The sequence below is a fragment of the Symphalangus syndactylus genome, chromosome 3 (genome assembly GCF_028878055.3).
Source record: "Symphalangus syndactylus isolate Jambi chromosome 3, NHGRI_mSymSyn1-v2.1_pri, whole genome shotgun sequence".
Classification (NCBI taxonomy): Eukaryota; Metazoa; Chordata; class Mammalia; order Primates; family Hylobatidae; genus Symphalangus; species Symphalangus syndactylus.
The window spans coordinates 83,176,018-83,203,542 of NC_072425.2; the positions used below are offsets into that span (position 1 = coordinate 83,176,018).

General features: G+C 32.0%; 1 long non-coding RNA gene across 1 annotated transcript; it reads right to left on the reverse strand.

Annotated features, from left to right (window-relative positions):
• Nucleotides 1–27,525, reverse strand: LOC129478350 (uncharacterized). The gene is made up of 3 exons (XR_008656406.1): nucleotides 27,491–27,525; nucleotides 1,369–1,422; nucleotides 1–1,165 (listed from the first exon to the last, which is right to left on the reverse strand). It is a non-coding gene; the product is annotated as an uncharacterized lncRNA (long non-coding RNA).

The window sequence follows — 27,525 nt, forward strand, 5'->3', positions numbered from 1 at the left end:
TCCACCTAGCATTTTATTTTACACAGATATCCAGAGTGATCAGATATATACTGCCTCAACTTACCATTAAAGATACAGCGATACGTATATCTGCAATCAAGATATTCTATTTGTTCAAATATGTGTATTTTTCTCTTTATCAGTCAATTAAAGGTTTATATTTTCTAAGAAGTAACTTTCGGTTTTATTGATAACTTTATTGAATTTTCCATTCTTTATTTCATTTTTGTTCTAATGTACACTATTTCCTTTCATTTATGTTGGATGTGGTTAGCTCTACTTTTTCTAATTTTATAAGGTGAAAACTTATAGTATTGATTTGAAATATTTATTTCCTTTAAGATAGCCAGATACAAATACATTTCCCTCTAAGCACTGCTTTAGCTGCATCCCCTAAATTTTAGTGTGTTGTGATTCTGTATTCATTTTTCCCAAGGTGTTTTCTGACTTCCATTATGACTTCCTCTTTGACCAATTATCTTAAAAATTTCCACATAATTGTGAATTTCCAAATTTTCCTCCTATTATCACTTTCTAACTTTCTTTCATTGTAGACTGAGAAAGTATTTTGTATTACATCATTAAAAAAAACCCTTGAGGTATGTTTTATAACCTATCGTACAGTATATCCTGGAGAAAGTTCCACATACACTTGAGAATAATGTGTATTCTTGTTTGTTGTGTGGAATGTTCTTTATGTGTATAGTAGATTCCATTATGTTATACTGTTGTTGTGTTATTCATGTATTCTATTTTGTTATTGATCTGCCTAGTTATTCTATTCACTACTGAATGTGGAGTATTGAATTATATCTAATTGTCTATTTCTCTCTTCAATTATGTGTCTTTTCTTCATATATTTTGGGTCTCTAGTGTTAAGTACATTTATAGCTTACAAATTATATATCTGGCATGTGCATGTGTGGATTCCACCACCACCTTGCTGCTGCTAAGGCACACATGCTGATCCCACTGCCATCACCCACATCAAGTGCTTTTGCTGTCACCCCGTATTGTAGTGCTTTTGCCAGAAGACAGGAACACCTTGGCCCTTCCACTATAGCAGACGCTTAACCTCAAGAAGCCAGAGAATAAAGCTGTGGGCCTGATCCAATCCTCCAGGGTTACAGTATTTAGCCCAAGAGAGCTGAGCTGTGCCTTGGCCCTGCAAAATTATCCAGAAATAAAGCCAGTCGACTAAACCCAACTTTCACCATAGTAAGCCTCTTAAGAGCGTCAAATAATATAAAACCTAAAAGTCCTGTCTAAAGGATAAATTCAAAGATTAAAGAAACATTAGCTCACACAGATGAGAAAGAACCAGTCCAAAATGTCTTGCAACTCTAAAAAGCCAGATTATCTTCTTACCATCAAATAACTGCATTAGTTCCCCAGCAATGGTTCTTGATCAGACTAAAATTGCTGAAATAACAGACATAGAAATTAGAATCTTTTAAAGTTCAGGGTCTCTTCTAAGGCAAGTCTGGTGGAAAGAAAAATAAGATAAAGAAAAACAATTAATGGGTACTAGGCTTAATACCTGAATGATAAAATAACCTGTACTAAAAACCTCCATGACACAAGTTTACCTGTGTAACAAACCTGCACATGTACCCCTGACCTTAAAATAAAAGTAAAAAGCAAAATCAGAATCTGAATGGCAAGGAAGTCATTGAAAGTCAAGAGAAAGTTGAAACTCAATCCAAGGAATCAAAGGATTCCAGTAAAACATTTCAAGAGCTGGAAGATGGAATAGTCATTTTCAGAAAGAAACAAACTGATCTGATAAAACTGAAAACCTCACATGAATGTAATTGTACAATTGGAGGTTTTAACAGCAGAACAGACCAAGTGGAGGAAAGAATCTCAGAGCTCAAAGACCAGTTCTTTGAATCAACTCAGACAAAAATAAAGATAAAACATTTTTTAAATGAACAAAACCTCTAAGAAATATAGGATTATGTAGAGACCAAAACGATGACCCATTGGCATCCCTTAAAGAGAGTGAGAGGGAGCAAGGAACTTGGAAAATGTATTTGAGGATATTGTCCATGAAAAATGTCCCAACCTCACTAGAGAGGTTAACAATTCAAATTCTGAGAATTTAGAGAACCCCTGCAAGATACTATACAAGGTGACAATCCCCAAGACACATAATCATCCAATTTGCCAAAGTCAAGATGAATGAAAAAATATTAACGCAGCTAGAGAGAAGGGGAAGTAAGCTACAAAGGAAACCATATCAGGTTAACAGCAGACTTTTCAGCAGAAACTGTATAAACCAGAAGAGATTGGAGAGCTATATTCAACATCCCTAAAAAAAAAGTATTCAAGAATTTTGTATCCAGCCAGACTAAGCTTCACATGTGAAGGAGAAATCAAATCCTTTTCAGAGAAGCAAAGGCTAGGAGTATATGTAGCCACCATGCCTGCCTTACAAGAGGTCCTTATGGGAGTGCTAAACATGGAAACAAAAGACAATTACCAGTAACCACAAAAACCCACTTAAGTACATGGATAATTTACACTATAAAACGACTACACAAAAAAGTCTACATAAAAACCAGCTAACAATTTGACAGTAGGATCAAATCCACACCTATCGATATTAACATCAAACATAAAAAGGTGAAATGCCCCACTTAAAAGGCACAGAGGAGAAAGTTAGATAAAGAAGCAAGACACAACTATATGATATCTTTAAGAGACACATCTCACATGCAATGACACCCATAGCTTCAAAGTAAGGGGATGGAGAAAGATCTACCAAGAAAACAGAAAACATAAAAGATCTGGGGTTACTAGTATTACTCAAAACAAAACAGACTTTAATTTTAAAAAGGGACAAATATTGGCATTACATAATAATTAGAGTGTTCACTTCAAAAATGAGTCTTAACTATCCTATGTATATATACTGTCAACATTGGAGCACCCCGATTAATAAAATGAGTTCTTAGAGATCTATGAAAGGAATTAGATAAACACACAATAAAAGTGGGAGATTTCAACACCCCAAGAGAGTATTTGACAAATTATCAAGGTGGAAAACTAGCAAATACATTTGAGGCCTTAACCCAACACTTCACCAAATGGACCTAGCAGACTTCTACAGAACACTCCACCCAAAAACAACAGATTATACATTCTTCCTGTCTGCACATCGGACATTCTCTAAAATCAATCACATGCTTGGCCTTAAAGAAATTCTCAACAAATAAAAATACCAAAATCATACCAACTATAGTCTCATACCACAGTGCAATACAAATCAAAATCAATACCAAGAAGATCTCTCAAGACCATACAATCGCATGGAAATTAAACAATCTGTTCCTGAATGACTTCTGAGGAACTTAAGGTAGAACTTAAGGTAGAAATCAAAACAATTATTTTAAACTAAAGAAAACCAAGATACAACACATCAGAATCTCTGGGACATAGCTAAAGCAGTATGAAGAGGAAAGTTAGTAGCACTAAACACCCACACCAGAAAGGTAGAAAGGTCTTAAATTAAAAACTCAGCTTCACACCTAGAGGAAGTAGAAAAAAAGAAAAACCTAGAAAACCTCATACTCTCTGCTCAAAGGAGCCTAGTTCTGATAAACAAGTTCAGGAAAGTTTCTGTATACAAAATCAATGTACAAAAATCAGCAACATTTTTACACACCAATAATGTCCAAGCTGAGGGCAAAATCAAGAATGAAATACCATTTACAATAGCCACAAAAATAATAAAATATCTAGGAATTAAGCTAAACAGGGAAGTAAGATTACTACAATGAGAACTACAAAACACTGCTGAAAGAAATCAGAGACAACACAAACAAATGGAAGAACATTTCATGCTCATAAAGAGGACGAATCAATATCTTTCAAATGGTCATATTGCCCAAAGCAATGTACAGATTCAATACTATTTCTATAAAATTACTGATTACATTTTTCACAGAATTAGAAAAAACTGCTCTACAATTCACACATAACCAAAGAAAAAAAGAGCCTGAATAGCCAAAGAAATTCTAAGAAATAGGAACAAAGACAGACCAACCTGATTTTAATTGCCACCCAACATCAAACAACACTACAGGGCTACAATAATAAAAAACAGTATGGTACTGGTACAAAATCAGACCCATAGACCAATAGAACAAATTAGAGAAGCAAGAAATAAAGCCACACATATACAACAATCTGATCTTTGACAAAGCAGACAAAAACAAGCAGTAAGGAAACGACTCCCTATTCAATAAGTGATACTGGGATAACTAGATAATCATCTTCAGAAGATTGAAGCAGGAACTCTCCATTTCACGATATACAAAAATCAATTCAAGACGGATGAAATACAATGTAAAACAGAAAATTTAAAAACCCTAGAGGATAACCTAGGAAATACAATTCTGGACTTAGGACATGACCAAGATGCCAAAAGCAATTGCAACAAAAACAAAAAGGTTGACAAGTGGAGCCTAATTAAACTAATGAGCTTCTGCACAGCAAAAGAAACTATCGGCACAATATATAGACAACCTACAGAATGTGAGAAAATAAGTGCAAACTATGCATCTGACAAAGGATTAATATCCAGAATCTATAACGAACTTAAACCAATAAGCCAAAACCAAACAACTCCATTAAAAATTGGGCAAAGGACATGAACAAAAACAAACACTTCTCAAAAGAAGACCATATATGCAACCAACAAGCATATAGACAAATGCTCAACATCACTAATCATCTAATAATTATTAGAAAGATGCAAGTCAAAACCACAATGAGCTACCATCTCAAAAGAGTCAGAATCATTATTATTAAAAAGTACAAAAATGACAGATGCTGTTGCAGCTGCTGAAAAAGGGAACACTTACACACTGTTGGTGGGAATGTAAATTAGTTCAGCCACTGAGGAAAGCAGTTTAGAGATTTCTCAAATAACGTAAAAGAGAACTACCATTCGACCCAGGAATCCCATTGCTAGGTATGTACCCAAAAGAAAATAAATCATTCTACCATAAAGACACATGCATATCTATGTTTGTCTCAGCAATATCCACAATAGCAAAGACATTGTGATGGTTAATACTGAGTTTCAACTTGATTGGATTGGAGGATGCAAACTGTTGATCCTGGGTATGGCTGTGAGGGTGTTGCCAAAGGAGACTAACATTTGTGTCAGTGGGCTGGGAAAGGCAGACCCATCCTTAATTTGGTTGGGCACCATCTAATCAGCTGCCAGTGTGGCCAGGATATAAAACAGGCACAAAAACATAAAAAGGCTACACTGGCTTAGCTTCCCAGCCCACATATTTATCCTGTGCTCTATGCTTCCTGTCCTCAAACATTGGATTCCAGGTTCTTCAGCTTTGGAACTTGGACTGGCTTCCTTGCTCCTCAGCTTGCAGATGGCCTATTGTAAGACCTTGTATTAATGTGAGTTAATAAACTCCATATATATATTTATATATATACACACACACGAATACATATATATGTGTGTGTATATATATATATATATACATATATATATATGTATCCTATTAGTTCTGTCCCTCTAGATAACCCTGACTAATATAGACATGGAATAAATCTAAATGTCCATTAACAGTGGACTAGATAGAGAAAATATGGTATATGTACACCATAAAATACAACATACCATCAAAAAGAGCGAAATCACGTCTTTTGCAGTACCATGGACACAGCTGGAGATTATCCTAAGCGAATTAATAAAGAACAGAAAACCAAATACTGCATATTCTCACTTGTAAGTGGGATCTAAAAATTGAGTATTCATATGCACAAAGAATGAAACAATAGACATTGGGCCTAGTTGAGGATGGAGCATGGGATGAAGGTGAGACTAAAAAATATCTATCAGGTATAATGCTCACTACCTAGGTGATGAAGTAATTTGTATACCAAACCCCAGTGACATCCAATTTAACCATGTAACAAATCTGCACATGAACCCTCTGAACCTATAATAAAATTTGAAAGGAAAAATTAAAAATTAATTAAAAAAATGGTAAATGCTAAATATTCTTGATTTGTACTTTTAACGTTTAAAAAATATCCTTTTATCTTACAGTAATGATTTTTGTTTCAGTGTCTATTTTGTCTGATATTAAATTAACATAGCTACTCAGGCTTTTTTGAGGGTTTATGGTTTGCACTTTATATCTTTTTCTATACTTTATTTTCAATCTGTTTGTGTCTTTGAACCTAAAGTGTGTTTTTTTACTGGCAGAATATAGTCATATAGTTGAATCATTATTTAAACTCAGTCAGTCAATCTCTGCCTTTTTCAGAGTGTTTACTCCATTTGCATTTGATATAAGGTGAAGTTCACTTATGTCATTATACTATTTCTTTTCTTCCTGTCTTCTGTATTTTTTGTTCTTACAGTAATACCACCTTCTTTTTTTTTCTTTTTCTTTCTTTTTTTTTTTTTTTTTTTTTTTTTTTTTTTTTTTTTTTTTTTTTTTTTTTTTAGACGGTCTCACTCTGTCTCCCAGATTGAAACATGATATTGGCTCACTGCAACTTCCACTGCTCAGGTTCAAGTGATTCTCCTGCCTCAGCCTCCTCAGTAGCTGGGATTACAGGCGTGTACAACTACCACCTAGCTAACTTTTGCATTTTTAGCAGAGATGGGGTTCCACCATGCTGGCCAGACTGGTCTTAAACTCCTGACCTCAAATGATCCACCACACTCAGCCTCCCAAAGTGCTGGGATTACAGGCATGGGCCACCATGCCCGGCCACCACCTTCTTTTTTTGGTGTAGATATTTTACAGTGTGTCGTTTCAATTTCTTGGCAATTTTTAAAAATATTTTTGTGTTTCCATAGTGTATCATAGTATTTCTATTAGAATTAATATTTTATCTTGTAGAAATTTAGTTTAGATATATTGCAATTAAATTTCAATAATATAAATATGCTTTGCTCCTATATAGCTATTTTCCCCTCTTCTTTGTGCTGTTATTGTCATAAAATACATCTTAATACTTTACATGTTCAGCAACACATTTTTACAATCAAGACATTGCTTTATGCACAGGTCTTTTAACATAGGTGGGATAGAAAAGAGTTACAAACAAACAAAAAACAGTATTATATTATACTTTATGTATGCAGTTACCTTTAACTTGTGCTCTACATTTCTTCATGTAATTTTGAGTTTGTTTGGTGTCCTTTCATTTCAGCCTGGAGGACTTCCATTACTATGTCTTGTAAGGCTTTTCTGGTAGCAGCAGATCATCTCTGTTTTTGTTTTTCTGGGATTGACTTAATGTATCCTTTAATTTTGAAACTTTGTTTTGGTGCATATCAAATTCTTGGTCTACAGCTGTTTCCTCAGCACTTTGAGTATGTCATGTGACTGCCTTCTCTTCTTCATGGTTTTCAATTAGAAATTGGCTGTTCATCTTATTTTTAACCCATTATATATTTAAAAAGATTATTTTATCTTGCTGCTTTTCAGATTCTCTCTCTGCTCCATCTCAAAAAAAAAAAAAAAAAAAGATTCTCTCTCTGGAAGATTTAAATTATATCAATTTTTTTTAAAAATCACAATAACAAGAAACTAGAAATCAACAATAGAAGTTATCCTGAAAATTTTAAAAATATGTTGAAATTAAACAACATGCTCCTAAACAACCAGTAGGCTATGAAATAAATTAAAAGGAAAATCAAAGAATACCTTGAGACAGATGAAAATGGTAATACAGCATATCAAAACATATGAGATGCAGCAAAAGCAGCTCTAAGAGTGAAACTTATAGCAAAAAAAGCCTATATCAGTGAAAAAGAAGGATCTTAAGTAAACAATTTAACATTATATATCTGAGAAATGAAGGAAAAACAAACTAAGACCAACGTTAGAAGGAAGTAAATAACAAAGACCAAAAATGAATAATTTAGAAACTAGGAAAATAATTTTAAAAATCAACAAAACTAAGAGTTTTTTTGAAAAGATAAAATTGAAACACTCTTCAAAAGAACAATTGAGAAAAAATAGATAAAATCAGAAATAAAGAAAAATTACAACTGATATGATAGAAACACAAAAAATTCTAATAAACTACCAGGAATAATTACATACCAACAACCTGGATAACCTAGAAGATAGATATAAATTTCTGATTACATACAGCTTACCAAGACTAAATCATGAAAAAAATTAAAAATCTGGATAGACCAATAATGGGTAAGGAGATTGAGCCAGTAATAAAAGGTCCCCCATCAATGAACAGCCTGAGACATAATGGCTTCTCTGCTAAATTTTAGCAAACATTTAAGAAAAGCTAATATAATCTTTCTCAAACTCTTTCTAAAATTTCAAGTAGATGGAATACTTCCAAACTCATTTTTTAAGGCATGTATTACTCACATACCAAAGACAGACAAGGACACTACAAGACATGAAAATTACAGGCCATTATCACTAATGAACATAGATGCAAATATACTCAACAAAATATGAGCAAATCTAATTCAACAACCCATTGAAAGAATTATGCACTATGAGCAAGTGGGATTTATCTCTGAGGTGCAAGAATGGTTCAACGTATGCAAATCAGTAAATGTGGCACACCACATTAACAGAATAAATGACCAAAAATACATAATCATCTTAATAAGTGCAAAAAAAAAGCATTTGACAAAATTCCGCAACTGTTCTTGGTAAAGTCTCTCAACAGATTAGTTACAGAGGGAATGCACCTCAACACAATAAACGCCACATATGATAAGCTGACAGCTAACATTATAAATCAATGGTTAAAAGTTGAAATCTTTTCCTTTATTATCAAAAACAAAATGAGGATGCCCATTCTCACTGTTTCTTCTCAACATAGTACTGGAAGTACTAGACAGAGCAATTAGGCAAGAGAAAGAAATAAAATGCATCCTAATAGGAAAGGACAAGGTGAAATTGGCTCAAAAACCTTAAGGATCCCACCAAAAAATTAAAACTAATAAATGAATACAGTAAATTTGCAGGATACAAAATCAACATGCAGCAATCAGTAGCATTTATATGCACTAACAATGAACTCTGAAAGAGAAATTGAGGACACAATCCCATTTACAGTAGCAGCAGGAACAAAAATACTTAGCGCATAAATTTAATCAAAGAGGTGAAAGATCTGTATACTGAAAAGTATAAAACACTGATAAAATAAGTTGATGACAACACAAATAAATAGAAAGATAACTTATGTCTATGGATTGGAATAATTAATTTTGACAGTGTCCATACTATTTGAAGAAATCTATAGATGCAATGAATCCCTACACAATCCCAATGGTAATTCTTACAGAAATAGAAAAAAAATTCTAAATTACATATGGAACCACAAAAGATCCCGAATAGTCAAAGCAATGTTAAGCAAAAGGAAAAAAACTGAACGTATCAAACTCCATGATTACAAACATACTTTAAAGCAATTGTAATCAAAAGATGATAGTACTGGCATAGAAATAGACCCATGGACTGATGGAATAGAGTGGAAAGCCCATAAATAAACTCACACCTTTATGGTTATTTGATTGGCAGCAAAAATCCCAGAAATACACAATGGGAAAAGGATAGTCTCTTCAATAGACACTATTGGGAAAAGTGGCTATTCATAAGCAGAAGAATGAAACTGTATTCTCATCCCACATCATATACAAAAATAAACACAAAATGGTTTAGGGATTTAAAGTAAAACCCAGAAATAAATAAAACTACTAAAAGAAAACATAGAAAAATGTTTCATGTCATTGTTTTGGTCAGTAACTTTTTGGATATGACCTTGAAAGCCCAGGTAACAACAGTAAAAATACATAAAATGATTGCATCAAACTAAAAACAACTTTTTCATAGCAAAGGAAACAACAGAGTGAATACATAACCCACAGAGTGGAAGAAAATATTTTAAAACTATACATTTGATAAGGGATTAATATCCTAAATACATAAGGAACTCAAACAATTCAATAACAAGAAAACAAATAACCAACTAAAAAATGAGCAAAAGAGCCTGAACAGATGTTTCTTAAGAAAAGATATACAAATGGCCAACAGTCATAAAAATTTGTTGAATATCTCTAATTTTTAGGTAAATTAAAATTAAATCTACAATGAGATATTACTTTACACCTATTAGAATGACTATGATAAAAAAGATGAACTAAAAAATGTTGGTAATGATGTGGAGAAAACAGAATCTTTGAACACTGTTAGTGGAAATGTAAGATAGTACAGCCATGAAAAATGGTATAAAGTTGTCTCAATGTCTTGTAGAAATTATAGACAGCTAGAGGAACAAGAGAACTACCATGTGATCTAGCAATCCTACTTCTGGGTATATATCTAATGGAACTGAAATCAATATACTGAAGACATGTCTGCATTCATATTCACTGAAGTGTTATTCACAATAGCCAAGATGTAGAATAAACCTAAGGGTCTACGCAGATGAAGAGATAAAGAAAATATTAGATACAAGCACAATGGAAATCCATTCAGCCTTAAAAAATAAAAAAGACAATGCTGTCCTTGGCAGTAAGATAAATAAACCTGGAAGACATTTTGCTGAGTGATGTAAGCCAGGCACAAAATGTCAAATATTGCATGATTTCCTTTTTATGGTGAATCTAAAAAGTCACACTCATCAAAGTAGGAAGGAGAATGTTGGTTACCAGAGGCCAAGGGTTGGCAGAAGAAATGTTTGTCAAAGGACATAATGTTTTAATTCAACAGATGAAAGGAGTTTTTGAAATCTACCACACAGCAAGGTGACCACAGTTAATAATAATGTATCTAATATTTCAAAATTGCTGACAGCAAATTTCAAATGTCTCAAAAAAAAAAAAAGGATGGGTGAGCTGATAGATATGGTAATTTTTTGATTTAATCATTTCAAATTGAGTACATATATCAAAACATCACATTGTACCTATGGGTACATATTGTTATACTGTACCTATAGGTACAATGTGATGTTTTGATATATATATACAATTTGAATGTATACACAAAATTTTGGAATGCATATATGAAATCCTGTCTAAAAAATTATGAGAATTATATCTATATAAATATACATAATATAATACATTATATATTACTTATATATTAATATACAGGTACAATTTTCATTATATATCATATAAAATATATTTATATATATATGTATATTTATATATTATAGAATATAAATTCTTATATTCTTTAGACAAGATTTTCTTCAATTCTTTGAACATACTTTAAACTGCCAACTTCGTGTTATTTGCTGTAAGTCCAAAATTTGTGCTTCCTGTAGAGCAGTTTCTATAGACCTTACTTTTTCCTGTATATAAGACATTTTTAAAAATTTTTTTGCCATGTATCATGTTTTTGTTGAAAATTTTAAACATGGAATAATTATATGTATTTATATATAATGAAAATGTTTGAATAAAAATGATATAAATAAAAAAGGGTTCTTTCCAACTTTGGCTTTTGATAGTTTATAATATGTCTATGTCTGGGTTTTTGAGTTTATTCCTTTTGGGTTTTACTGAGTTTCTGGACATGTAGATCAACAATTTTTATCAAAATTTGGGAAGTTTTCAGACATTAATTTTTCAAATATTCTTTCTACCCCTTTTCCTCCTCTCTTCTCTCTGCTCCTTCTGCTCCTTCTCTTTCTCCTTCTGTGACTCTCATTATGTATATATACGTATGATGGTATCTCACAGGTCTCTGAGACTTTTTTTCATTCTTTTCTCTCTCAGTACCTCAGACTGGTTAGTATAAATTGACCTATCTTCAAGGTCAAGCATTCTTTCTTCTGAAAGCTCAAATATTCTACTGAGTCCACCCTGTGAATTTGTTTTATTTTAATTATTATTGCGTGTTTTGACTCTATAGACTATATTATAAACTTTTAAATATATATCTTTCTTGATATTTTCCTTTATTTGATGAGGTATTATTCTCATATTTCCAATAGTTCCTTAGACAAGATTTTTTTTAGTTCTTTGAACATTCTTTAGATAGCCAACTTTATGTTTTCTCTATAATTCCAATATTTTTGCTTTCTGTAGTGCGGTTTCTATTTATCTTATTTTTTCCTGCATATGAGCCATATTTCTTATTTATTTGCATGTCTCATATGTCTTTCGTTAAACATTTAAAATATTGAGTAATATATAATGGCAAATTTTGTAATCAGATTCTCTTCTATCCCCAGTAATTTTTTTTTGTTCTTGCTGTTTTTTTTTCATTTATTTCTTGAATTAATTTTGTCAAGTCTGTATTCTTTGTTGCATGTAGCTACTGAAGTTTCATCTCAGCTTTGTCATCAGCTAATGATTTAATAGATATTACCTTAAATGCCTGGTATAAATATGTCTTTTAGCATTTGCCAAGGGATTCTATGCATTTGGGGACACATTGTCAATGTTTAGGCAAGCAATTTACAGCTCTTGTTACATTTTACTTCTTACTTGCATTAAGCCACATGACTGCACATGCACATAGACTTGCACATGTGGCCCTTTAGATTTCCAGGAATATGTTGAAGCTTTTCAACCCCCCTATGGACAGCTCCTTCCCCAGTTTTTTATTTTAAATATCTGTCAGCCTGAAATTTACCCTAACTTTTATCTCCATCTCAGGCAGCCACAGTTTATCCAATTGCCACTGCTTGTTTTCAGCAAACACACCTTAGGTAAAGATTACTTGTTCACACTCAATTATGACAGAGTCAGGTCAAATAATCACAAGCCTGGTTTGTGGAGTTATCCAAGGAAGTGACAGACAGCTCAAATAATGACCACTCTCTGAGAATGCGGCTTTAAAGGAGCTCCAACCATTTTCTATTTCCTACATAAGCTTCCTGGATGCTATAATTATTGTGGGCTGTTGGTTTTCAAAGTTATCCCAGAATGGAGGACAGAGGAGATGGCATAAAAAGTTGCAATGCCACAGACCTCACTATTTTTACAAGTTAGCCATTTTCTTGAATAAAAACACTCAAGGTTATTGCAAATTTTAATTAACTTCATGAATTTTTAAAACTTCATTATGAGAGTTTTGCCAGTTTTCCTTGCTTTTATTGAGAAGAGGATTTTTGGAGGATCTTAATCATTCTCTCTAACATTATTGTATTATATCTTTAAACATATGTATCATTTTCTGTTATCGTTCCTTTCCTCTTCCAGAGCTGCAGGTTCACATTTATTTTATATCCAATAGTCCTCAATATCTATGATCTACCCCATAATTATTATTTGGGTCTTTCCTCTCCCACTTAAAATCTTATGATTTCCTCTGTCTTTTCCATAATGCACTAGGCTGTACTTATTATAGTCATATGTGTTTTATTGCCTCTAATCTACCATTCAACACTTAACTGCATTTTTATTTTCATATCAAGTTTATATTTTAACCATTGCATTTTTTAATCTGTTTTTTTCCCCTCAGGATCTCATTTTGAGTTTATGTACTCTTCTTTGAAATATTTTTAAAGCCTAAAATTTATTTGAAATTATGGAGATATTTTCTTTGAACACTGCTCCTATTTCACTGAAATTCATCTTGAGAAATTTATTTTTCACCTGTCATTTGCAGTGCTTGTTCTTACCTTTTTCCCTCCAACATTAATGCATACACTTTCTGAAGTTCTTTTGTCATTATTACCGACTTTTTAAATGGGAGCAATTATCCTGAAATCTACTATGAGGAAGAGTGGGAGGATAAATCACAGTTTCAATTCATATTTGTTGTATCCAACAACCTCTCACTAAATATGATTTCCTTTGTCCTACAAAGACATCTTCATTTAATTTTTAGCGCCCCAGTATTCAGCACAGCTGGAAAAGCTCTTGTACCCAGAGGCATTTGATGTCATTATCTGACCCTTGGTGCCTCCTCGCTTCTTTTTTCAGTTTAAGAAAGTCTGGAAGTCTGAATCGGCTATCAACATGGTTTACCATCTCTCCTTCCTAGCCATGTACTCATGTAAAACTAGACCTTTGCATTAGACTTTATCTAGGACCCTCATTTTACTGTTCTAACCAATAATCTTTGGGAAGATATTTAATTATACAGTGATTGGATTTACAGCTTAAGATCTGCAAAAGTATGTGTCCCATCTCAGTATCTCTTTCACTTTTATCTACTTTTTCATTATATGACATATACAAATAACACATTATAATTTTGGATGACAGCCCTTTTTCCTGTATATTAAAAAAAAATTTCCCCTATTTCTTCCTCCCTCCTATCCTCCCTCCCTTCCTTTTTTCTTTCCTTCCTTCTTCCCTCCCTCTCTGCCTCCCTTCCTTCCTTTCTTATTTATTTCCATATTTGTTGATTGTGAAGAAAAGGTTTTTGAAAATAAATTTGGAGGAAAATTTTATTCCTGTGAGTAGTTTGCAAACCAGGGATAGACAGCCTTCTGTTCTAAACAAAGCTGTGTTCCAGGGAACAAAAAAATGATGCAGGTTTTATGGCAAAGGTTCCTGCCCAAGTTCCTAATCAGGCCCATTAATGCAAATGAAGGATTGAAACTTACTTAGTTCTGATTGGTTGGTACACCTGAGCTCTAATGAGTTGATACTATTGAGTTCTAATTGGCCAGGGCAGATGAGCTCTGAGTCTCTGTCAGATGTTTCTTTCAAATGGCCAATAGTGGGGAAGGGGGAGGGTGTCTGGTCAAAGCTTATCTTGCCATTAACAACAGAAACTGGTTTGTTTGCTCAATTGTAGACAGGGAAGTCCTATAACACTTACACAACATCCTTCTGAGAACACAAGAGTACGTGACCACTCCTTCACCAAAGGTTATATTTTATTTATACTTCAGAGTTAAATTAAAATATTACTTCACAATGAAAAAGTCTGGGATTCTTTAGCCTAAATTATATCAATCTATTAAATTGACTTAGGAGCCTAGAATTTCCCTTGTAGGTTTTTCATTAGTATATATAAGTAATTGATGTCTTATTATTTTGTTGTGTCTGTTTTTATTAAATATGCTTTCTTTGAGGGCAGGGGTCATACTGTCTTAAATTGCTGCAATCAACACATAATAGAAGGAACATAGCATTCAAATTTTTGTATTGAACCAATTAATACATAAGCTTTGTGAAAATATGTAAATGGAAAATATAAGTAAATTTCCGAAAACAGTCCACTAATGAGTAGAACAAATACATTTTACCAATATTTTGCTGTAAACATTAAGCAATTATTATTATTGACAAAGTTGACTGACACTATACTATAGCATCATAACTGTTAAATTAGTACTGATTATGCTATTAACATTAGGGATAAAGTATCATCATAATTTAAACATAGTTTGTCTTAACACTCATTTGTATGCACAATGCCTTTTTCTAAATGCATGAGTGCATCATAAATATATAAATCTCCATAATTATACATATCCAGTCTCCTTTCTGAATCCACTAAATGTAGAGATGAGAGGGGGAATTTGTAATTTCATAGCTGATATTAATGTGCAGCTCTGTTTAAAAGTTACTCCTCTATTTAAAAAAAAGTTTCAGGTGCTTTTTGAGAACTATAGTTAAAATTTGTGGGCGTAGGATTTTTGGTCATATTTCTATTCTCATTCTACTATTTTAAATATTTAATTTATATCTGTTGGCCTCACTGTGAAAACTTAAGACTTCCAAATTAATTAAAAATTTATAGAAAAATTGGAGTTTCTCACTTTGGCCTACTGAAACAAACTACATTAATATTATAAAGTTCTAGTGAGCTCAACAGTAATGAGGTATGTAAATACATGTTATAAACAAGAACTAAAATGTTAACTAAGGTACAAACACTTGGTGAACTTCTATAAAGGCTGGCTGATTTTCATGCCCTTCAAATAGCCCTCAAATAGCCTTCAAATAGAAAAATATATTTTAACATCCACATACTTTCCCTAACTTAAAATTCAGTGAATTTCAAGTGTTATTTTAAATTTGCAATAATAAGTATTTAAAGAGAAAATTTCATGCATGAAATAAAAGTACAATCATATCCATCCTACCTAGCTATCTATCACTTGTTGATCACATATTCATCTCTCTACCTATTATGCATTAACTTAGGTGATTTTCATGAGAACAATATTTAATAATGTTTCTATGGGAAAATGCATTCCATTATCATTTGAATTCAGGATGACATAACACTTCAAATAATGCTTCTCTTGCTTTTCTGGTGACCGTGCCTGATATTCTGAGCCTTCAAATACTCCTATATCTCAAGAAGAGCTGATTGACAGAAATATAGATTCTTCTGCATACCGACATCTTTATTTCTTCTCTAAATACACATAAATCAATATATTCAATTGATATATGCCTTGAATTATAAAACTGTTCTTTGCAATTCAGTTTTTCTTCTCCCAAATCATTTTCTGAGTACTTACATTGAAATATATATATGCAAATGGAACAGTTTTACATTAATAATATAAAAGAACATTTATAATACTCATATAAAATGTTTAGAAAATGTGGCTTGTGAATATTTTCATATTAATGTCAACACAGGTAGCTCTACATCATTTTATTTAACTACTCTTTAGTATCCCATATGATACAACTGCCTAAAAATTATATATTGATAAATGATTAATTTATTTTCTTAGTTTTTGCTCTTAAAAACATAATTATACTTTTTCTTCATTTACATGAGAGATTATTTAGCTGCTATTGAAGAGGTAAATTTGTCTTGAAAGTTTATGCCTATAAAAATTCAATCTAAACTGCCAAATTGCCTTCCAAAGGCCTATTCCCATTTTTGCTTTCTAAAACAACGTAGGATCACATCATTTTTTCCAGAAATAATATTGATAAATTTCAATTATTTGTGAATCTGTATATATTATATAATTATTTTAATATAGATTTATTTGCTCATCATAGAAATTCAACATTTTAATTTTTTAAGTATCTGAATTTACTTGGCTGTCAATCTGAACATTGTCCATTAGCTTATATGTTTATATGTTATTATCAATATGTTAATATGAATAATTTTACAAGCAAATTCTGTTATTAAACTTTATCCTTTAAACCCATAAAATTTTCTACTGTCAGTATACGAATAATGTATATCTTCTCAGTTTTTTAAGAAATAATAGCCTGCTGTAAGACTTTAAACATAGTTTTCCATAATGTGATACTTTCATCCATTTGTTGCTTAAATTTTTTTTGTTATTTGATTTGAAATTTATGTCTGTAATGGAATGAGGCAGAAATCTGAATTGTTCCCCCAGAAACCTCAATAAAATAGTCAACTGCTACAATATAATGACTCCTTCTCATTATACATATTTTCCTCATTGATTTTATTGGCTACCTTGATCATATGCTAAATTTGAACACATACATGTATCCAATTCAGTATGTATGAGCTAGTTCATTAATCTAATGAACCATTTTTATTCCATTACTATATAATTTTCTCATTTTATCGAAATGATATATTTTTATTGTGGATCATTATTATCTCCTTCTTCCAAACTGTCCTTGTATTTCTTAACTGTTTCTTTTGATTCCTAAATTGATTTTAAATTAGATTACCAATTTCTATCAGAGAATAAACTCTTTTATGATTCTAACTAGGTCTGAAATAAAATAAAAATTAACAATTATTGATATCACTTTATTGATTTCTCATTTAAAGCACTTGTTTATTGAGCAATAGTTTTTTTTCTATATTAGTGGCATTTATTCTTTCCCATATAATATTTACAACACATCTTTTTTGTATTGACTTCTTCTAATGAGTCAGCGCATTAATAGTAGCAGAAGCATTGGTTATAATTTTTTATAAATTTGCCTAAAAGTTGAAGATTGTATTTGGTCCTGGGGAGTCTGATTTTATATTTTATATTCTTAATAGTACTTGCAGTTGTTGTAAAAAAAAGTTGCAAGATCAAATTAATCAGTTGTTAAATTACTCAGCATTGTGATAACAGGTGAATTGTATTCCCTAGGTCAGTGCTTTTTAATACACTAGCAAGTAACTATATATGTCTATTAAATACTTGCAAAGCAGTTATTGTGATGAAGGCACATAATTAATAATTTAATTTATTTAAATTTAAAAACTGAAAAATTGTATTTTTAAAAATTAAACCTAACTCATTTTGTTTAAAAATACATTCACCTTAACTGTTGAATCATGTGAGATATTATTGTGGTATTATAGTGAACATGCATTGTTTTTATTATTATATATAAACGTATCACAAAACTAGTAACTGTAAATGATTTGGTTCACTTCAAGTGATGTTTTTGCATGCAGTAATATGCCATTGTAATTTGTTTATTCGAACATTTTATGCACATAATATGAATTGCAATGATACTTATGTAAATCATAATTACCAGTAAAATTAAAAGTACATTTAAGCCATTTTTTTAATTTAACAAAATAGACCAGTTGCAGGATGCAGAACCATGTGATGCTGCCATAGCTACTGTTAAGATTGAAAGACAAAGAGAAAATGCAATAGAAGGTAAGTACAAATTTGCTATGAATGGCAATTGAAATTAGTGAGAGTGGAGAAAAACAAAAGTGCTTTATGATTATTACAGACAAATTTGAAATGTATAACAGAGTGAAAATAATAACAGAAAATTTTAGAAAATACACAGTGATTTTGATAAAACATTCCTCTTAATAGACAAAAAGCGCTGACAACCTGTAATCCCAGCACTTTGGGAGTCTCAGGCGGGAGGATCACGAGGTCAGGAGATCAAGACCATCCTGGCCACCATGGTGAAACCTCGTCTCTACTAAAAATACAAAAATTAGCCGGGTGTAGTGGTGCACGCCTGTACTCCCAGCTACCTGGGAGTCTGAGGCAGGAGAATCGCTTGAACCCAGGAGGCAGAGGTTGCAGTGAGCCGAGATTGCGCCACTGCACTCCAGCCTGGCAACAGAGCAAGACTCTGTCTAAAAAAAAAAAAAAAAAAAAAGAAAAATAAATCAGAATTGAATATCCATCAAACAATGTAAAACGCTTGTTGACAAGAGCTAAGCTTCTAGCATTGGTCAGCTACAAATTATTTTGGATTCTTGAAAAAAAATGAAAGAATTTTTAGATGGTATATTGGTCAGAGTTCAACCAGAGAAAGAGAACCAGTAGGGTCTGTGTGTATGTTGAGAGAAAGAGAGAGAATAAACAATTGTGTTATTTCCTTATGTGATTGTGGGGCAGGCCATCAGTAAAGGAAGGTGACCAGCAAGCTGGGACCTACAGATAGTAATTAGCACAAGCCAAAACTGCTGTCTGTAGGCAGTTTTTTTGTCTTGTCTTTCTTTCTCTATCTCTCTCAGGGAAACTGTTGTCATGTTTTTAAGAACTTCTGACCGATTTATTCAGGTCCACCAAGATTAACCAGGATAATTTTCCCTAGTTAAAAGCAGCTGATTTATGACCTTAATTACATCTGCAAGATATCCCTGCTGCAACTAGATTATTGTTTGATCAAATAACTAGAGATTTACCTAAGCTGGAAAGCCAAAAAGACCATCACAGATGTAGAGATGTTTAAAAATATTATTTCAGGTATAAGTTTTGTTAGAAAATTATGAGAAAAAGAATAAAAAGAACACGTTTAAAAAGGGGCATGAATATCATTGTTTAAATTCTTCAATATGGACATGTAATTGCAAGGTATCATATCCAGTTTATGAAATTAGAAACAAATAGAAAAAACTTTGAAAATATTTTGTTGAGGTATAAAAGTTTTATAAAGATTTACTGTACTAACTGTAATTTAAAATTTTGTTGAAATTCAAAGAATGTTGGTGAACTATAATAAAAGAAGTTAATTTAACTGGAGTTCATTTTTTCTCACTACTGTCACATTGCATATGAGCAAGCTAAATTTGAATCTCTAAGGAAAGGTAATCTTGTGTCTGACCTAGCTAGACAAGTATAGAAAGTTATTGACATGAAAACTGTTCATAATACAAATCAATAATAAAACTTTTGCATATTATCCAGAAGATAAAGCAGTAAAATGTTTAATGTAATCAGTAGAATTATATGAATCAGCTGCAAGTCTAAAATAAAAAAAACACCAAAAATGCTTTTTTATGTTGATTAACCTAGCTTTATTTTTCAGTTCCTGGAATACTCTTTGGAATTCAATATTAGTAGTACTGAGTTAAAGCAAAAGTTAGTTTAACTTAGTGTTCAAATTGAGATGAGATGTAGGTGTAAAACACACATTGATTTCAAATATTTGATACAAAATATAAAATCACTAAAATTTTTATATTGATTTGTTAAAATGATATTTGAATATATCAGGTCAAATGATGTTATTAAAATTAATTGAACCAGTTTCCTTTTAATATTTTAAATGTAGCTATAAGAACTTTTAAAATTATACATGTAGCATATATTTGTACTTAGAACTGCTCTAGGCAATTGTGGCCCATGAATAAATTTTTTATCTCTATGTTAGCAAGATAAATAATTATTTGAGAGGAAGACTAAGAGAATTTTGTGAATGGCTCTCTGCATTTTTATTTAATTTTGTCTCTAGAGATTCAAGCAACATGTCTTAGGTCCCTGTAATTATCAAGGCATTGTACTATAAATTTTAAAATACACACATACATGCACACACACAAAAAAGACATATCCCTAGGTTGAGGGACATTACAATGCCATAAAAGCAGTGAAAAATGAAATACACGCACACATAGAAAGAGAAATAAAACTCATGCCTCTTGAGTTAATTGAATATTCTGAAAATGATTTTTAAGAGGTCGGTGTATTCTCTCAAGAACAACCTGGGAGCATGGTTATAAAACAAACAGCCTACCTAGTTAAGCTCTCATGTATGCATGCTTTACTACTGTGGCGTAATTTCATAAAACAGATGGATTTCTGAGGAAATAAAACAATTAAAGACAGATCTAACTTCAGTGCATAAAACCATGGAGACCATATTGTACTTACAAAAACAAAACTGTATTTGTAAATACACATGGGGCATGAAATGAAGACCTAACACAGTGGGGAATCAAGCAGACGCACAGTGTGAATTGGCACCCCCCTTGTTTGCATCCAGAAATGTCTGGTAGTGTGTCAAAATGTTATTAGTCCTGAAGTTTCACAGGGTTGCATTCTTGCAAATGGCTCCAAGGTTAGACTTAACTTCCTCTTTTAAACATCTTCAAAACATTTTTAAAAGAATAAATATATCATCAAAATAAAATACTAAGATTGTGTAAAGGAAATATAGATACGAGAACACAACAAAATTTTGTAATGAAACGCTTTGATTCTCTTGAATATTGTATAACTTCTCTGCTACCTAGATGTGACCACCATTCCAGGTCATCTGAAATCATTCCTTTAGTTTTATTTTTACTTATATAATGTATCAATGTCTTTCCAGATCACACAGTTTAGTTTTGCCTTGTTTTGAAAATGTTATTAATTGAAACATGCTGTATGCATTTATTTTACTTTTGACTCTCTTGCTCAAATTTATGTATATGAGACGCATCCAATGTTATTGCACACAGCTGTATTTTGTTCATACCTATTATTGATAGTATCCCAGTGTACAATTATACCACAATTTATTTATTTCACCACTGCCAAACATTGAGGCACATTGATGAATTTCATTCACATTTCTTGGCACTTCCATCCCATTATTGTGTTTTTCATGATTTTATTCTAACTTTTTTTTGTATTCCCAGCTATCATAAATAATGTCCACCTCCCAGGGATATAACTTTTGTGTAAATTCATACATAATTTTACCATGTCATGGTTATAAAAACTTGAGTTTTTGGTTCAAAATAGAATATACCCATTAGCTTTCAGCCAGAAACTCGAAACTTCTCACCATATTACCCATGAAGAGACAGAAAAAAAGAAAAAAAAAAAAGCTTACAATAATGCTGAAAATCTAGATTCACAAATCATATAATAGCAAAACCTAGGAAAAACTGAAATTCTTTTCAAAAGATAGAGAAAATCCTAACAGTTTTTCATTTTGGGATATTCTAGTTTTGATTCATAAAACTAAGTTAATTTAAAACATGAAGAAAATTTTCAGTTTCTCAAATACTTTTCCTCTCATACGGAGATCAAATAATTGTAAACATCTTATAATGAAGTGTTCTATACTTATGTAAATCTTATGTGTAAATGGCTGAAGTAACACATATTTCTTACTTTTTACACACAAATACTCACACAAAGCTTCTTACTCTAATAAGCCAAAACTGATATACAGTACTAACTAAAAAGAAATTAGCACGTTGCTTAGAATTAATTAATTCTTTTCATAGATGTTAATATAGAGCTTTCATACGATAAATTTTGTAATTCAAAGGGGAGCTACTGGTTGTCCCCCCAAAAACCTTATAATCCATCCTAAAAAAAAAATCACATGAGAAAATAAGCAATTAAAATACTAGGTGGTAGAGCATCTGCTTCCAGAATTAAGAATTCCATGAACTCAAATTCCACTGAAACAACTAAAACTAGTAAAAATTATTTTTTGAAGTCCCTGGAAATTGTCCTGAAAATATACCACAAATAGAGAAACATTTATCAAGAAAATCTATTAAATCTTTGAAAACAATGAGCCTGTGATACTTGAGCTACAAACTGCTCTTATTCCCCTTCCCTGACTAACCAATGTGCTGAGGCTCCATTTCAGGTAAAAGTTGCCAAGAACCTGAGGCATAACAGTCTTCTCACCTCCAGACGAGGGCCCTTGTATCTGCCATGCAAGATGACTCCAGACTAATCAATTTTTGTAAGTCCTCACTCTGTGGTGAAAAACCTATGTTTCAGATGAATACAGCTAAGAAGTTGGGACTACTTCCTCCCACCTATTATTTACTTTCAGGGAGAAGCTTTACCTGAAGCACAGCAAGCCAAGAATGCTAGGTCCTGAACTGCCCTCATCCCAGTTCCCTCATAGCAGAGGTTCCACAATGAAAGAGGAAACCCAAGTTGACAAGAATCTACTACCCTCACCAGTGTCTTGCTTGTAAAACAGATGTGTCACTCTGAGAGAAGCAGACTACTGCTTCGATATCCAACTTCAGGGCAGTGGCTTAGGGATTTTACTCATACTGGCAGACTATAAAAAAGAGAGAAATCAAGTGCTGTTTACAAAAGAAATAAATTTATGTAGAAACAAGTGAAAAGAATTTGAAGCCTAGGGGTGCTCTTTAAAAAATGTAAAAAAAAAAAAAAATAAACGAAGATGGTGGTGGTAATTAAGAGGACACTGTTAATTCAGTGAGAACAAGAAGCTAAATTAGACTTCCTAGTTTACCAGAGAGATTCGGGAAAGAAACCATTCATTAACAGCCATCCTGAACTCACAACGAAGTACAAAGATTCAGCTCAAACATTACCGCTGCATAGATGCCTAAATTTAAATAAGAAGTCTATGAAAAAATTAAGCCAAAAGGAAAGCAACAATAAGTATTAAAGTGGAAATTAGGAATTGAAGACTAGCAAAACGATAGACAAAATCAAGAAAACTGAAACTCAGTTATTTGTAATATCAAGAAAATTGACAGTCTTAGCAAGATTGAATACAGAAAAAAACATATAATATTCAAATTGCTGAAATCAAAAAGGAAATAAGATACACTATTATCGATCTTACAGAAGTAAAAAGTTTACCAGAGATTAATTTGAACAACTGTATTGCAACAAACCAGATAAATTGAATGAAATGGACAAACTCCTAGAAAGCAACAAACTACCAAAATTGACTCAAGAAAAAATAGAAAATCTGAGTAGACGTATGCTAAGTGTAAAGATTGAATTAAAAATATTTTCAACAAATTAAACCCCAGGCCCACAGAACTTCACTGGTAAATAATATCAAAACTTAAAAAAAAAATCTTTAGAAACAGCAGTTCTTAAAACACACTTAGAAAAAAATTAAAAATACGGGAGATGATAACAGTTCTTTACTCATTCTGTGAGGTCAGCGTTACTCTGGTACCCAAACCAGAAAAGACATAAATTATTCAAGATCCCATCACAATAAGATAGATTAAAAAATGCACAACAAAATAGAAAAAAAGGACCAAAATAAATTTATAAAAACACATGAAACTGAAAAAAAAACCACACAAAAGTTGCTTTGGAAAAAAGTAATAAAAATTGTTGTCTTTGGACACATAGGAGCAACACACACTGGGGCCTATCAGAGAGTGAAGGGTGGGAGGAGGTAGGATCAGGAAAAATAACTAATGGATACTAAGCTTAATAACTGGGTGATAAATTAATCTGTACAACAAACCCCCATGACACATGTTTACCTATATAACAAACCTGCACATCCTGCACATGGACACCGAATTTAAAACAAAACTAAAAAAAATTAAAAAAATTGTCGTTAGCCAGATGGATTTTTAAAACGTGAAAAGAAACAACAGACCAAGTTCTCTTATTAATATAGACACAAAAATGTCCAACAAAATTTCAGCAAACTAAATGCAGTGACATAAAAATGTACCACGAACAAGTAACATTTATCACAGAAATGAAAGGTTGATTTAACATCTAAATCACAACAAAGCCATGGTAACTCAGAGGCAACAGCTTCTTCTGAACGACCGTTTCAGCTGCCCTTTTCTGGCTCCACTCTGGTGATTGAATTTGCAGGTCTTCCCAGATTGATAGGTTGTTGGTATCTTTAATATTCCAACTATACCTTTAAAAGACCTTCATTTCTACAGTTCCCCCCATGGTTGTGTAGGTCTAATTCCTATATTAAATAAGGTATTTCATAGCTCATAATCACCTACAATACAGTGGCAGAATGCTTAATTATATATCAGACATCCTTGTCTGGCACCAGACCTCACAAAGCAACCAATTAATATTTCACTGTTGAGTATAATATAGGTTTTTGTAGATGCAATTTTTTAGATTAAGATTGTTTCTTTCTATCGCTAGCTTACTGAATGCCTTTTAATAATTGTTTAATTTAATCAAATCTTTTATTCCTTCTGAGGTGATTATATATTTTAGAACTTATTTTCTTTATATGTATAATCACAGAGATTAATTAAATAATAAGCTAGCCTAGAATTCCTGGAATAATTCCCACTTATTCTATTTATTGTGACTAAATGCAACTCACTAATGTTTTATTCATGAGTTTTTGCATCCATGCTTACGGGTATATTTTTCTTTAATTTTCTTTTCTGTGTAATGGCCTCAGGCTTACTATCAGAGTTATACTAGCCTCAAAACTGTGAAAGAGTTTAAGTTTGGTATTACTTTTTCTTTAAATGTTTGTAGTTTTCTTTTGGGAAATTTTTTAATCAATATTTTTTAGAGACAGGGTTTCTCTTTGTTGTCCAGGCTGTAGTGTGGTGGCCTCCTAAGTATCTATAGGTGTGTGCCATCATGCCTTGATAATTTCTTTTTTCTAGAGATGGGGTCTCCCTATGTTGCCAAGGCTGGTTTCAACTGTCTGGCATAAAGCAGTCCTCCCATTTTGACTTCCAAAAATGCTGGGATTGCACATGTGAGCCACCTAATTTGACCAGGAGAGTATTTAGTTAAAAAGTCAACAACTATAAGATTACTCATATTTTAAAATTTCTTCTAACGCTAGTTTTGGTAAGATGTTTATTTAAAAAAAATATCTATTTTTTCGAGTTATAATATGTATTCACAATTTTTTTATAATATCCTATTATCTTTTATAATGTGAGAAAGGATTAAAATTATATTATCTTTTTCATTATTGGGATTAGGATTTGTATTTTCACATTTTCAAATCCATCAGGCTGAAGCTTTGTCAATTTTATTACTTTTTTTCAAAAACAACTTGGGCTTTGAGTTTTCTGTTTTCCAATTAATTTTATTTTGGCATATGTATTTATATTTTCTTTTATTTTCTTTGTTTTTTTTTCACTGTTTTTAATCTTATTGAAATGGGACTTTAAATAATTGGTTTGTTTTCTTTTCTAGTATATGTAATTAAAATTATAAATTTCTTGCAAGGCAATAATTTAGCTGCTTCCCACAAATTTTCTATTCATTTATTTTCTAAGACTTTAAAATTTATTTTGTGTATTTTTAAAAAATGTTATGTGTGGACTGTCTACAGTTTATTTTTAATGTTAAAATATGATATTTCCAATTAAATTTCTACTATTGGCTTACTTTTTTTCTTTCATTTGGTATCACCTCAATCAAATATTAAGTACTGAGATAATCTGAGGTTTGACTGAAACCTCTGAAAGTGCTTGCCTACTACTGTAGCTGTCTCCTACTACACATACTCCCTCAGTGTAGCCATACCAAGTTCAGTAATATTTTATAAAATATATTTATTAAAAAATGTTAATTGACATATAACTGAGTGTCCTCCCACCGCCAATGCACCAACAAATGCAAAAAATGGTAGGAATATGTGACCTAGCAAATTAGAGTATTCAAAGAAGAATTTCCATTCCACCAAGAATCCTACACGCAATTCATCATTAAAGACCACGAATGTCTAGAAGAGATGTCAGTTAATAGCTTGATATTCTTCAGTATGAAAGTATGTGCCAAATGGACACATTAAGATGTTCCTGGAGAAAATTTTAAAGACCATAAATAAAGATGTCATTGCAAAGGAGTCACCATGGTCCAAAATGGAATCATTTTTATACATTATATGTATTTTTCTGTTGGAATAATGGCTGCCAAAATATTGCTATAAGAACTAGCCCTTGAAACAAAATTCTTCATTGAAATATGATTTTAGTTTTGGACTGAAAGTTGGAGAGGATGTATACAAGAGTCCTAGAAATGGTAAGACATCTGTATTTCCATATCTTTTACTTTTAAGAAAGCTAATTAAGAAAAGGTAAAAGGAGAATAAAAGAGACTAACTGCAGGCTCAGTGGCAACCCACTTAAGCAACACAGAAACTTAAAATATAAGGAGCTTATTATTACTGAGGAGAGATGATTCCAGAATGTCTTGACCAAAATAGCTTTTATCCTCAATTTATCCCTTGAGACTAAGAAGAGAAAAATTAAGCAAATAATTAAAAATGAGTCCTTCAAATTAAAACTGAAATATAGATAAAGCAACTTTTTACTAAATTTAACTGAATATAGAATGTATAACACAGACAACACTATCTCTGACCTCAATGAACTTACAGTCTCACTATTAGAGAACAGCTACAAATTAATAATATATATATAACTCTCAAAAGATTAAAAGTAGAAATACTATATAATCCAGCAATCCCACTACTGGGTATACAGACAAAATAAATAAAATCAGTATCTGGCCTGGCACCCCTGGGGGCTCATGCCTGTAATCTCAGCACTTTGGGAGGCCAAAGTGGGTGGATAACTTGAGGTCAGGAGTTCGAGACCAGCCTGGCCAATGTGGGGAAACCTCTCCACTAAAAATACAAAAGTTAGCTGGGTGTTGTGGCACACACTTGTAGTCCCAGCTATTTGGGAGGCTGAGGCAGGA